The sequence below is a fragment of the Ailuropoda melanoleuca genome, chromosome 2, assembly GCF_002007445.2.
Source record: "Ailuropoda melanoleuca isolate Jingjing chromosome 2, ASM200744v2, whole genome shotgun sequence".
NCBI lineage: Eukaryota > Metazoa > Chordata > Mammalia > Carnivora > Ursidae > Ailuropoda > Ailuropoda melanoleuca.
In genome coordinates this window covers 99,937,905-99,948,479 of record NC_048219.1, presented here as the reverse complement: position 1 = coordinate 99,948,479, position 10,575 = coordinate 99,937,905, and the positions used below count along the sequence as shown (strand labels likewise).

The window sequence follows — 10,575 nt, the reverse complement described above, 5'->3', positions numbered from 1 at the left end:
CTCTGTTTCTAGACTTTACTGTTGTCGTCAAACAAGTCCTGCCAGAGTCTGACACCTGGACACTGAGCAGCTAGTTAGGAATGAACAGTTCACAGCTCAACCGGAGCTGTGCTTGGCACAATCGGGTGGGCGCTGTCAGCTCACCAGCTCCAGCTTCCAAGACCTCAAATCAATGTCAGGGCTGAATTTTCCCTAAGGTCATCCACACGTGAAAAGACCAAGGTCCCAGCTCTCTTCACCACAGTCTCCCCCACTTCCCTGGGCCCCCGAGCTTCAGTCCAACCAGCTGCTCCCCTTCAGAGCTAACCTCGGCTGACTTCGAGGCTCCTTCCGGCCCCCACTGGTTGGGGGCAGCCCTGCAGTCCTGAAGCGCGCATGTCTTTGCTGATTGGCAGGAAAGACTTGGAATCAGGGGCCCCGGAGGCCGGGGTCCGGTGGGAGGCTCTTGGCCAGGAGGCAAATCTGTGGGTACCTCTCCAGGCAGCCTTTGGCTTCAGAACCTGGGTTAAAATTCTGGCTCTGGGGCACGTGGGTGGCTCTGTCGGTTAAGCATCTGCCTTCGGCTCTGGTCATGATCCCGGGGTCCTGTGATTGAGCCCTGTATCGGGCTCTCTGCTCAGCTGGGAGCCGCTTCTCCCTCTCACTCTCCCTCTTCCCTGGCTTGTGCTCTCTCTCTCTCACTCTCAAATAAATAAAATCTTTAAAAAAAAAAAAAAAGATCCTGACTCTACAACTTCCTGCCCTGGGCGCGTCATTTACCGTCTCCGTGCCTCAGTTTCTGCCTTCTGTAAATGGGAAATATGACAACGTCTGCCTTCTAGGGTTGTCTTAAGAACTTAAGCTGATATTTATAAGGCACTTTTCACAGTGCCTGGGTCAGGGTGGGCAGCACCGCCCTCCACAGCGTCCCCCAACCTCCGCCCTGTCTTACTCATGTGTCTGACGCCCCCATCAGCCTGGGACCTCTCTAAGCGCAACAGCAGGGCCGTCCCCACCCCCTTATTCCTAGTATCTGAGAGTCGGTGTTCAGGCAGGGTTTGCCAGGTACACGACTGAGGTGTGAAGGGAAGGAAGGAGCCTGATGAGCGGGCAGGCCCTAGAGGCTCTGGCCTGTGAACCTCTGCTCAGCCCAAACTTCTCAGGGGCTGACGGAGGAAAGGCTGGGGCAGCAAGGCCTCTACACCCCAGTCCTGTCCCCTGGCCCCCTGGGTAAGTCACCTCAAGAGGGGCCCCCGGCACCTTCTGCCATGGCTCCCAGCAGCAGCGGGGCCTACCCTCAGGCCTCCATCCCCAGATCCTGATCCGCCTGGCTGGTACACCGGCTATCCTGCGCCACCCACCCTGGAGAGGAAAGGTGTCCCAGCCTGGAGGGCTGACAGAGGAAGCTTGAGTGGCTGTCCCAGGCTGCGGACAAGCGCAGGCTCGTGGAGGCCCTCAGGGGGTCGGGCCACAGCTGCCCAGCCCTGGCCCCGGCCTATGGGCGCCTCCTTCTAACTGCAGCCCCACAGCTTCTTCCACCTCCGAACTCCTGTCTGACCCATTTTGGATCCCGTACCTAAGGCTCTCCTGTCAGCCAAATGAATGTCAGGAGCCATCTGTTGCCTAAGCCAGCGGCAGCTGCCGGGGAGAATGCTCGCATACATATAAGTCAATTTTGTTTTGCCTCACGATGAGATCTTCAGTTGAGCAAGGGAAGGTTTGCGAAATTATTCAGTGGTTCCATTAACCCGAGGAAGGCAGAACTGACAGCCCAGGGGAAGGGAAGGGCGGGAGCGGGAAGCCTCTAGGNGGGAAGGTTTGCGAAATTATTCAGTGGTTCCATTAACCCGAGGAAGGCAGAACTGACAGCCCAGGGGAAGGGCGGGAGCGGGAAGCCTAGAGACAGCCAAGGAGGCCCAGCAGGCAGGAGGCCCTGGGGTCTCAGGAGGAAGCCACTGTGGTGTCGTAGCCACGGCCTCGTGGCCCCTCACGAGAGAGGCCCACGTCCCCCTGACTGGCCCGACCTTGGGCCGCCCCAGCAGAGGGGGCACAGTTGGCTTCTGGTGCCCACCGAGGTGACCCCAGGCCCGCAGAAGGAGCCTTCCCGTCAGCTTGTTCCGCCCAGCCCCGCATGGAACCGCCTCGCCTGGGTGGAAGAGTAGTAGAGCTCCCACATGCGGAGAGGCTCTGTGCCACGCCGTTTCCTCACATCGTCTCACGTAATCACCACAAAACCCCTGAGAGAAAGGCAGGTATGCGTCCCCAGGCCCAGCTGGGAAGCTGCGGTCAGAGAGGTTGTGTAACTTGCCCAGGGACACACAGCTGTTGCTGGTGGGGCCAGGCTGGGATCCCTGGAGCGCGAAGGCGAAGCCTGTGCAGGGCCCCCTACCAAAGCCGCAGCCTCAGTGGGGAAGTAGGGGTCACCGGCGGTTTCTGCGTCAGGGACGGCAGCACCCGCTGGTGAAGCGGCAAAGCCTGCGGGAGACCCCACGACTCACTGCTTTGTCCTGGGGGGGATCTGAGGCTGGCCCGAGGCCTCTTCTGAAAAGCGGGCTCTTGGTAAAACTTCCTCCAAGTAGAGCGAAATTAAATCCGCTTTCCGAAAGGCAGCTTCTCAGCCCCCTGGGCACTCACCCCTGCGGCTCCCCAGGCCTGCCTGGGCCCTGCCGCCTAGCCCGGCTGTGCGCGGGACACGGGACGNTGGGGGGACCCGGGACGGGCGTTTCCCCCAAGCTTCCCCCCCGGGGGGGGGGGGTGTACCCTGAAGTGTGAGGATGACTGCTCAGAATAAGCCAATATTTAGGTTAATGTTCTTTGAATCCCTGAGGAGTGGACTCTCTCAAGTGCCTGCAGCCCCTTCTGAGGAAAAAGGCCTCAGCCATACCTGAAGCAAAGGGGTCCTGCAGGAACCAAGGGCCCCCTCACCTGACCTCTGCTCCAGTGGCTGGAGCCCCAGAGGACACACACACACACACACACACACACACACCACACACAGACACCTACCATACCCACCTCACCACATACCACACACACACCCCAAATCCTCAACCCACCACACACATACACACCCAGACACACACACACACCCCAAATCTTCACACACACACACACACACACACACACCATGCCCCAGGAAACATTTGAAAGTCCAGCCCAAATAAAGGTGATGTCAGGGACGTCTGGGTGGCTCAGATGGTTAAGCGTCTGCCTTCAGCTCAGGTCATGATCCCAGGGTCCTGGGATGGAGCCCCGCGTCCGGCTCCCTGCTTGGCGGGGAGCCTGCTTCTCCCTCTCCCTCTGCTTGCTGCTCCCCCTGCTTGTGCTCTCTCACTCTCTCTGTCAAATAAATAAATAAAATCTTTAAAAAAAAAAAGTTGATGTCAATTCACTGGCCCCATCACATTCTCTCTCGGAGAGTGAACCGGGGTGCATGGAGACACTCGGAAATTAGCAGTGATGGACTCCTTGCTGTCAGCGGGTTAGGCTCTGCCGGGGTCCACCGGGTTCAGTCCCCACTCCCATGTTGAAGGTCTCCCTGGCCACGTGACCCGCTCTGGCCAGTGGATTCGATAGGCGATAGGGGACACTCACACATGAAAGCATTGGAGAGCCAGGGTGTCTCCATCTTTCTTTCCCCCAACGGGCCTCCAGATGTTGGGTCCCCAAGTGAGGACAGCATGGAACAGAGACCCCACCCACCTGGGACAGACATGTGGCGAGAGCAAAAAGCAAACCTGCGTGGTTTTCAGGCACAGATTTGGGGTTATCTGTTCCCACCACATGACTTAGCCCTTCCTGCCGCTGTACTACACTGAACCGACGAACCACCGCAAGGGTTAAACTCACTCTGCTTAGACAAGCCACATTGGGCACTCAACTAGAAGCCGGTTGTGGAATGGCTCATTAGCAGGAGGTGAGAATTCTGCTCGCTGGAAGCGGTCCTGCAAATCCTTCCTGCTCAGGCCTTTCCAGCCTGGTGTCCGCTGACGCAGGGGTGCCTTGCTGAGAAACAAGCGTCGAGAAAGGATCATGTGAAAAAGAGAAGGAATATCTTGCTAACACAGAGCTGCCACAAATGCCTTGTGTATGGGTTTGAACCAGCATCTGTGTGTCTGTCTGCTTTTTTCTCCCCACCGAAAGCACAGAAGCTCAACCCAGGTGACAGCCCCGCGGCTTGAGGCTCGAACAAAGCAGGACGGGGCGGGGGAGCTCCCAGTCTTCATTCCCCCCCTTCCCTTCACACCCAGCTCTTTGAAAAGCTGAAAGCAATGCACAGATGCAAGGAGCTGTTTTCATTCTTGTGCTTACAAGCCCCCCTCTGTTCCCATGGCAGCCTGGCGCTCTCCGCAGCACACTGTTCCTGCGGGGCAACGCGTCTGCTTCCTTGTCAGGCTCGCCCAACTGCGCTGTGAATGCCTGGCGGGCAGGGCGGTGCCTCCCACCCTGCATCCTGGCCACCTGACCGAACACCTCTAGGGGTGGGGGGTGGGGGTGGGCAGGGAGGAAACAACGGGAGGGGAGACCCTGTGAGCCTGACAGCAGCTACGCAGTCTAAATGCATCTAGTGAGCACCACTGTATGCACAGTCACCAGGTAAGGCTCTGGGGACAAGTCTAGATTCCTAAGGTACATTAATCAGTCTACAAACTTTCATATACATTATTTTTTGAGTTTCGCGGCGTGGTGGTGAGGTCAGTTGGACATAAGTTATCCTGTCTTCTTTGAGAAGAGTGTGGGTTTGCGGGGTTTACAGGGGTATAACAATAAGCAGAAACCTAGGGCCATGCATGTTGTTTGGAGTCTTGGCTTTGCCCCCAACCTGCACGTGACCTTGGGAAGCTTCAGCCTCCTGGTTTATGAAAGGGAAGGACTGGCTCTGCAGCCACAGCCTTCCTGCAGGGCCCCAGCTGGGCCTGAAACCTAGGACTTTTCCATGTTGTGAACAAGAGGTGTTCGGGCGCCCTGAGGCTGGAGGCCAGAGCGGGATCAGGGAGAGCGGCTGGAGGCCTGGAGCACCCCCTTTCTGTGGCCGCAGAGCATCCTACAGGGCCTAGTGAAGGAAGCATGGAGTGAATGTATGCCAGAGTCGGGGTGGGGCAGTCGGAGCCGGGCAGCCAGGGCGGGGCTGGGGGTGAGGCGTTGTCCAGAAATCCCAGCTGTTCGAGATCATGTGAGCAGAAGTGAGTGCCCAGAGATTACATGCAACCAGAGGGCCCAAGTCCTGAGAAGAGCGGCTGGGCAGACAGCTGTGGAGGTCAGTGTGGAGAGCACTACCTATCCCAATAGGACAGGACCTGGGGAAACCATAGATGGCCAGCATTGTCACTGACCTCATGGTGACCACAGAGGTGGGGGAGGGGCATACCGTTACCATCAACTATTCATCAGCACACATTTATTGAGCACCTACGATGTGCCAGGCTCTGTTCTAGGCACTGGAAACAGAGTAATGGACACAATCCTGCCTTTATGTTCTACTGAGGGGCACGGACAAGAAACAAGAAAGAAGTAATTATAGAGCATATAAGATGGTGACCAGGGCTGCTGTGGGACCAGGGATCAGATATGCTGGGTTGGGGGGGAACAGGTACTTTCCCAAATAGGACTGCCCAGGAAGGCCTACACTGGGAAGGTGACCTTGGAGCAAAGGCCNCTGCGTCAGGGACGGCAGCACCCGCTGGTGAAGCGGCAAAGCCTCCGGGAGACCCCACGACTCACTGCTTTGTCCTGGGGGGGATCTGAGGCTGGCCCGAGGCCTCTTCTGAAAAGCGGGCTCTTGGTAAAACTTCCTCCAAGTAGAGCGAAATTAAATCCGCTTTCCGAAAGGCAGCTTCTCAGCCCCCTGGGCACTCACCCCTGCGGCTCCCCAGGCCTGCCTGGGCCCTGCCGCCTAGCCCGGCTGTGCGCGGGACACGGGACGGGTGTTTCTCACAAGCTTCTCCCCCCGGGGGGGGGGGTGTACCCTGAAGTGTGAGGATGACTGCTCAGAATAAGCCAATATTTAGGTTAATGTTCTTTGAATCCCTGAGGAGTGGACTCTCTCAAGTGCCTGCAGCCCCTTCTGAGGAAAAAGGCCTCAGCCATACCTGAAGCAAAGGGGTCCTGCAGGAACCAAGGGCCCCCTCACCTGACCTCTGCTCCAGTGGCTGGAGCCCCAGAGGACACACACACACACACACACACCACACACACAGACACCTACCATACCCACCTCACCACATACCACACACACACCCCAAATCCTCAACCCACCACACACATACACACCCAGACACACACACACACCCCAAATCTTCACACACACACACACACACACACACACCATGCCCCAGGAAACATTTGAAAGTCCAGCCCAAATAAAGGTGATGTCAGGGACGTCTGGGTGGCTCAGATGGTTAAGCGTCTGCCTTCAGCTCAGGTCATGATCCCAGGGTCCTGGGATGGAGCCCCGCGTCCGGCTCCCTGCTTGGCGGGGAGCCTGCTTCTCCCTCTCCCTCTGCTTGCTGCTCCCCCTGCTTGTGCTCTCTCACTCTCTCTGTCAAATAAATAAATAAAATCTTTAAAAAAAAAAAGTTGATGTCAATTCACTGGCCCCATCACATTCTCTCTCGGAGAGTGAACCGGGGTGCATGGAGACACTCGGAAATTAGCAGTGATGGACTCCTTGCTGTCAGCGGGTTAGGCTCTGCCGGGGTCCACCGGGTTCAGTCCCCACTCCCATGTTGAAGGTCTCCCTGGCCACGTGACCCGCTCTGGCCAGTGGATTCGATAGGCGATAGGGGTCGCTCACACATGAAAGCATTGGAGAGCCAGGGTGTCTCCATCTTTCTTTCCCCCAACGGGCCTCCAGATGTTGGGTCCCCAAGTGAGGACAGCATGGAACAGAGACCCCACCCACCTGGGACAGACATGTGGCGAGAGCAAAAAGCAAACCTGCGCGGTTTTCAGGCACAGATTTGGGGTTATCTGTTCCCACCACATGACTTAGCCCTTCCTGCCGCTGTACTACACTGAACCGACGAACCACCGCAAGGGTTAAACTCACTCTGCTTAGACAAGCCACATTGGGCACTCAACTAGAAGCCGGTTGTGGAATGGCTCATTAGCAGGAGGTGAGAATTCTGCTCGCTGGAAGCGGTCCTGCAAATCCTTCCTGCTCAGGCCTTTCCAGCCTGGTGTCCGCTGACGCAGGGGTGCCTTGCTGAGAAACAAGCGTCGAGAAAGGATCATGTGAAAAAGAGAAGGAATATCTTGCTAACACAGAGCTGCCACAAATGCCTTGTGTATGGGTTTGAACCAGCATCTGTGTGTCTGTCTGCTTTTTTCTCCCCACCGAAAGCACAGAAGCTCAACCCAGGTGACAGCCCCGCGGCTTGAGGCTCGAACAAAGCAGGACGGGGCGGGGGAGCTCCCAGTCTTCATTCCCCCCCTTCCCTTCACACCCAGCTCTTTGAAAAGCTGAAAGCAATGCACAGATGCAAGGAGCTGTTTTCATTCTTGTGCTTACAAGCCCCCCTCTGTTCCCATGGCAGCCTGGCGCTCTCCGCAGCACACTGTTCCTGCGGGGCAACGCGTCTGCTTCCTTGTCAGGCTCGCCCAACTGCGCTGTGAATGCCTGGCGGGCAGGGCGNCAGCACACATTTATTGAGCACCTACGATGTGCCAGGCTCTGTTCTAGGCACTGGAAACAGAGTAATGGACACAATCCTGCCTTTATGTTCTACTGAGGGGCACGGACAAGAAACAAGAAAGAAGTAATTATAGAGCATATAAGATGGTGACCAGGGCTGCTGTGGGACCAGGGATCAGATATGCTGGGTTGGGGGGGAACAGGTACTTTCCCAAATAGGACTGCCCAGGAAGGCCTACACTGGGAAGGTGACCTTGGAGCAAAGGCCCGAACAAAGTGAGGGAGTAGAAATGTGGGATTGATCATTCCCGGGGGAGGGAAGGACCAGGGCAAAGGCCCCGGGGCAGGGGCATGCCCTGCACATTTGGGGTTGGAGCAGGGTTCAGGGAGGAGGGAGAAGCAGGAGAGAAATTAGAGAGGAGGGGGAAGGGGCTAGATTGTGTGGGGTCTTGTGAAGGAAGGACTGAGGTTTCCCCTGCCTTTGACTGGAAACCTTTGTCTTCACTCCTCTGTGGACATCATTTGCCCTCTGCCCACGTGCAGCAGCGGGCCTGGAGAAGGCTTCTCATGGTTGTCTGTGGCCAGACACAGGTCTATATGGACCCTGTACAGGTTGCTGCTGCCAGTTCGGGGCACCTCGGGCTCCCCCTGAATCTTCCCCTCGGGTCTTGCAGGTCACACCCAGCCTTCCTGTGAATGGTGCTACCACAAAACAGAACCAAGCCCTTGAAGGAATCAGGGTGTGCCTCTGCCTCGGCTCCCCACCTCCCCAAATGCCTCGCTTTAGAGATCCAGCTATCTGGAACTAGAGGCTATTCTTTCTCCCCTCCAGATATTTGTAGGAGCCATCCCCTTGGCCTGAAGCGCCCACAGCCCTCTCTGTATGGCTCCTACAGGCCCCACCCACCCTGGGAAACCCAGCCTGACTCCTCACGCTGGCTCCTCACCTCCCCTGTCTGTGCACCTGCAGCTCCCCCCATCCCCATCCTCCCCACCCCCGTTTCTTCTGTCATTTTGTTGAATCATCTGTCAGGTGATTTCCTGGTTCCTTTCTTTCTCCTTCCGACCTGTCTACTTCATTCCCCTATCGGCAAGCACCCAGCGTGATTGCTGCTGTGTGCAAAGATCTCAGGAAATTCTGCTCGAACAGCAAGGGGAAACCAGACTTCAGAGTGGAAAGGAGCCAGGGGTGGAAGTGAAACAGGAGATGGGGACGGGAAGCCCGTGTGCATTGCAGATGCAAAATGAACAAACCTTTTAGAATCTCTAAAAGTAAGAAAGAGAGTTTTATGGAAGCCCAAGTTAGGACAGCTGCCCCAGGAAACAGGCTCTTCACCAGGGAAGAAAGTCCCCCAGAGAATGAACAGCTTTAACGGGGTTATATACTCGGTACATCTTGTAAAAACACATTAGAGTACGGAGGCACATATAGGCAGGGACCGCGGGTTTGGTCACCACGGAATGCAGGGAGTAGGAGTCTTGGTGGATATCTCAAGGACCAGATGGTTGTCCTTGAAGCTAGTCATTCCCAGAGCAGATGCACGATGGGTGCGTGGCGGGCCATAAATCAGGCTTTGGGTTTGAACAGAGTTTAGGTATAGTCATGTGAACTTAGAAAGAAAGCTAAGATGGCTTCCCTTGTATATCAGGCCTTTAGAGCATTTTTCTCTCACCATCATCTGGCCATGGTAGGAGGGCGGGAAAAGAGGGAGCTAGACATGGTGAGAGCTTGCAGACTTCCAAGGTGTGAAGCATGGAGTCTGCAGTTTATTTGTGTTGGGAGCCCGAGGCTTCCCGGGGCCCTGTCCCTGGCTTTCCCAGACATTTATTTATTTATTTATTTTTTAAAAGATTTTATTTATTTATTTGACAGAGAGAGACAAGAGACAGCCAGCGAGAGAGGGAACACAGGCAGGGGGAGTGGGAGAGGAAGAAGCAGGCTCCCAGCAGAGGAGCCTGATGTGGGGCTCGATCCCACAACCCTGGGATCACGCCCTGAGCCGAAGGCAGACACTTAACAACTGAGCCACCCAGGCGCCCCTCTCCGGGACATTTAAACCGACGCAGTCAGGCTCAGTCCGAGAACCCCGGGGAGGGTCCCTGGCTTCATGCAGAATAGAAATCAAAGCAGAAAACAGGGTTTATCGAATACTGTAACAGGTAGAGAAGAGCAGATGGAGTGTCTGGGAGACTTGGAAAGGACGGAAAAATGAGTCTTGTCACTGCGTGGGGCTAGGGACTTATATGAGAAAAGGTCTGGGGTACGTGTTCCTCNTGCGTGGGGCTAGGGACTTATATGAGAAAAGGTCTGGGGTACAGGAATCCAGGCTAGGTCCAGTCAAAGGCGAGTCAGGTGACCAACAGGTGTTACTCCACAAATTACCAAAGCGGGGGGTGCCTGGGTGGCTCAGTGGGTTAAATTAAGCATCTGACTCTTGATTTTGACTCAGGTTATGATCTCAGGGTCATGAGATCGAGCCCCGCGTTAGGGTTTCACACTGGGCCTGGAGCCTGCTTGAGAGTCTCTTTCTCCCTCTGCCTCTGCCCCTCCACCGCCTCCCCCCCCCCACTTGCACATGCAAGCTCTCTCACTCTCTCTCTCTCCTTAAAAAACAAAAAAAATTACCGCCATGAAGTCCGTTTTGTGGGGGTATTGATGCCAGCATCAGCCGAGATTTGTTTGAAGCTAACGTCCGGGGCCGTGTGTGGGATCTGGTTCTTCCTGAGTGTTATCAGGTGTTTGAGGCCTAGGACAACACTCAGAGAGTGATTCACTTTCTTGCTTGCACGTTGAAGTGGGAACAGAGCTCTTTGGCTTATTCAGAGGCAAACTGCGGAGCATGAGCCAGTGGGGCCCAGCAGAAACGCAGAGAGACAGAGCGTTTCTAACGCGGAGTCCCGTCAGCTTCCCTCCGTCACTGTTTCTGGCCTCCTTAAGATCTTCACCGATGACGGGCATCAAC

The 10,575-nt window shown here is 56.0% G+C and overlaps 1 pseudogene; it reads right to left on the bottom strand.

The window, feature by feature from the left end:
• The window catches only part of LOC100483746, an 8,726-nt pseudogene extending 6,614 nt beyond the window's left edge, over positions 1–2,112 (bottom strand).
• Between the last annotated feature and the right edge of the window lie 8,463 nt (positions 2,113–10,575).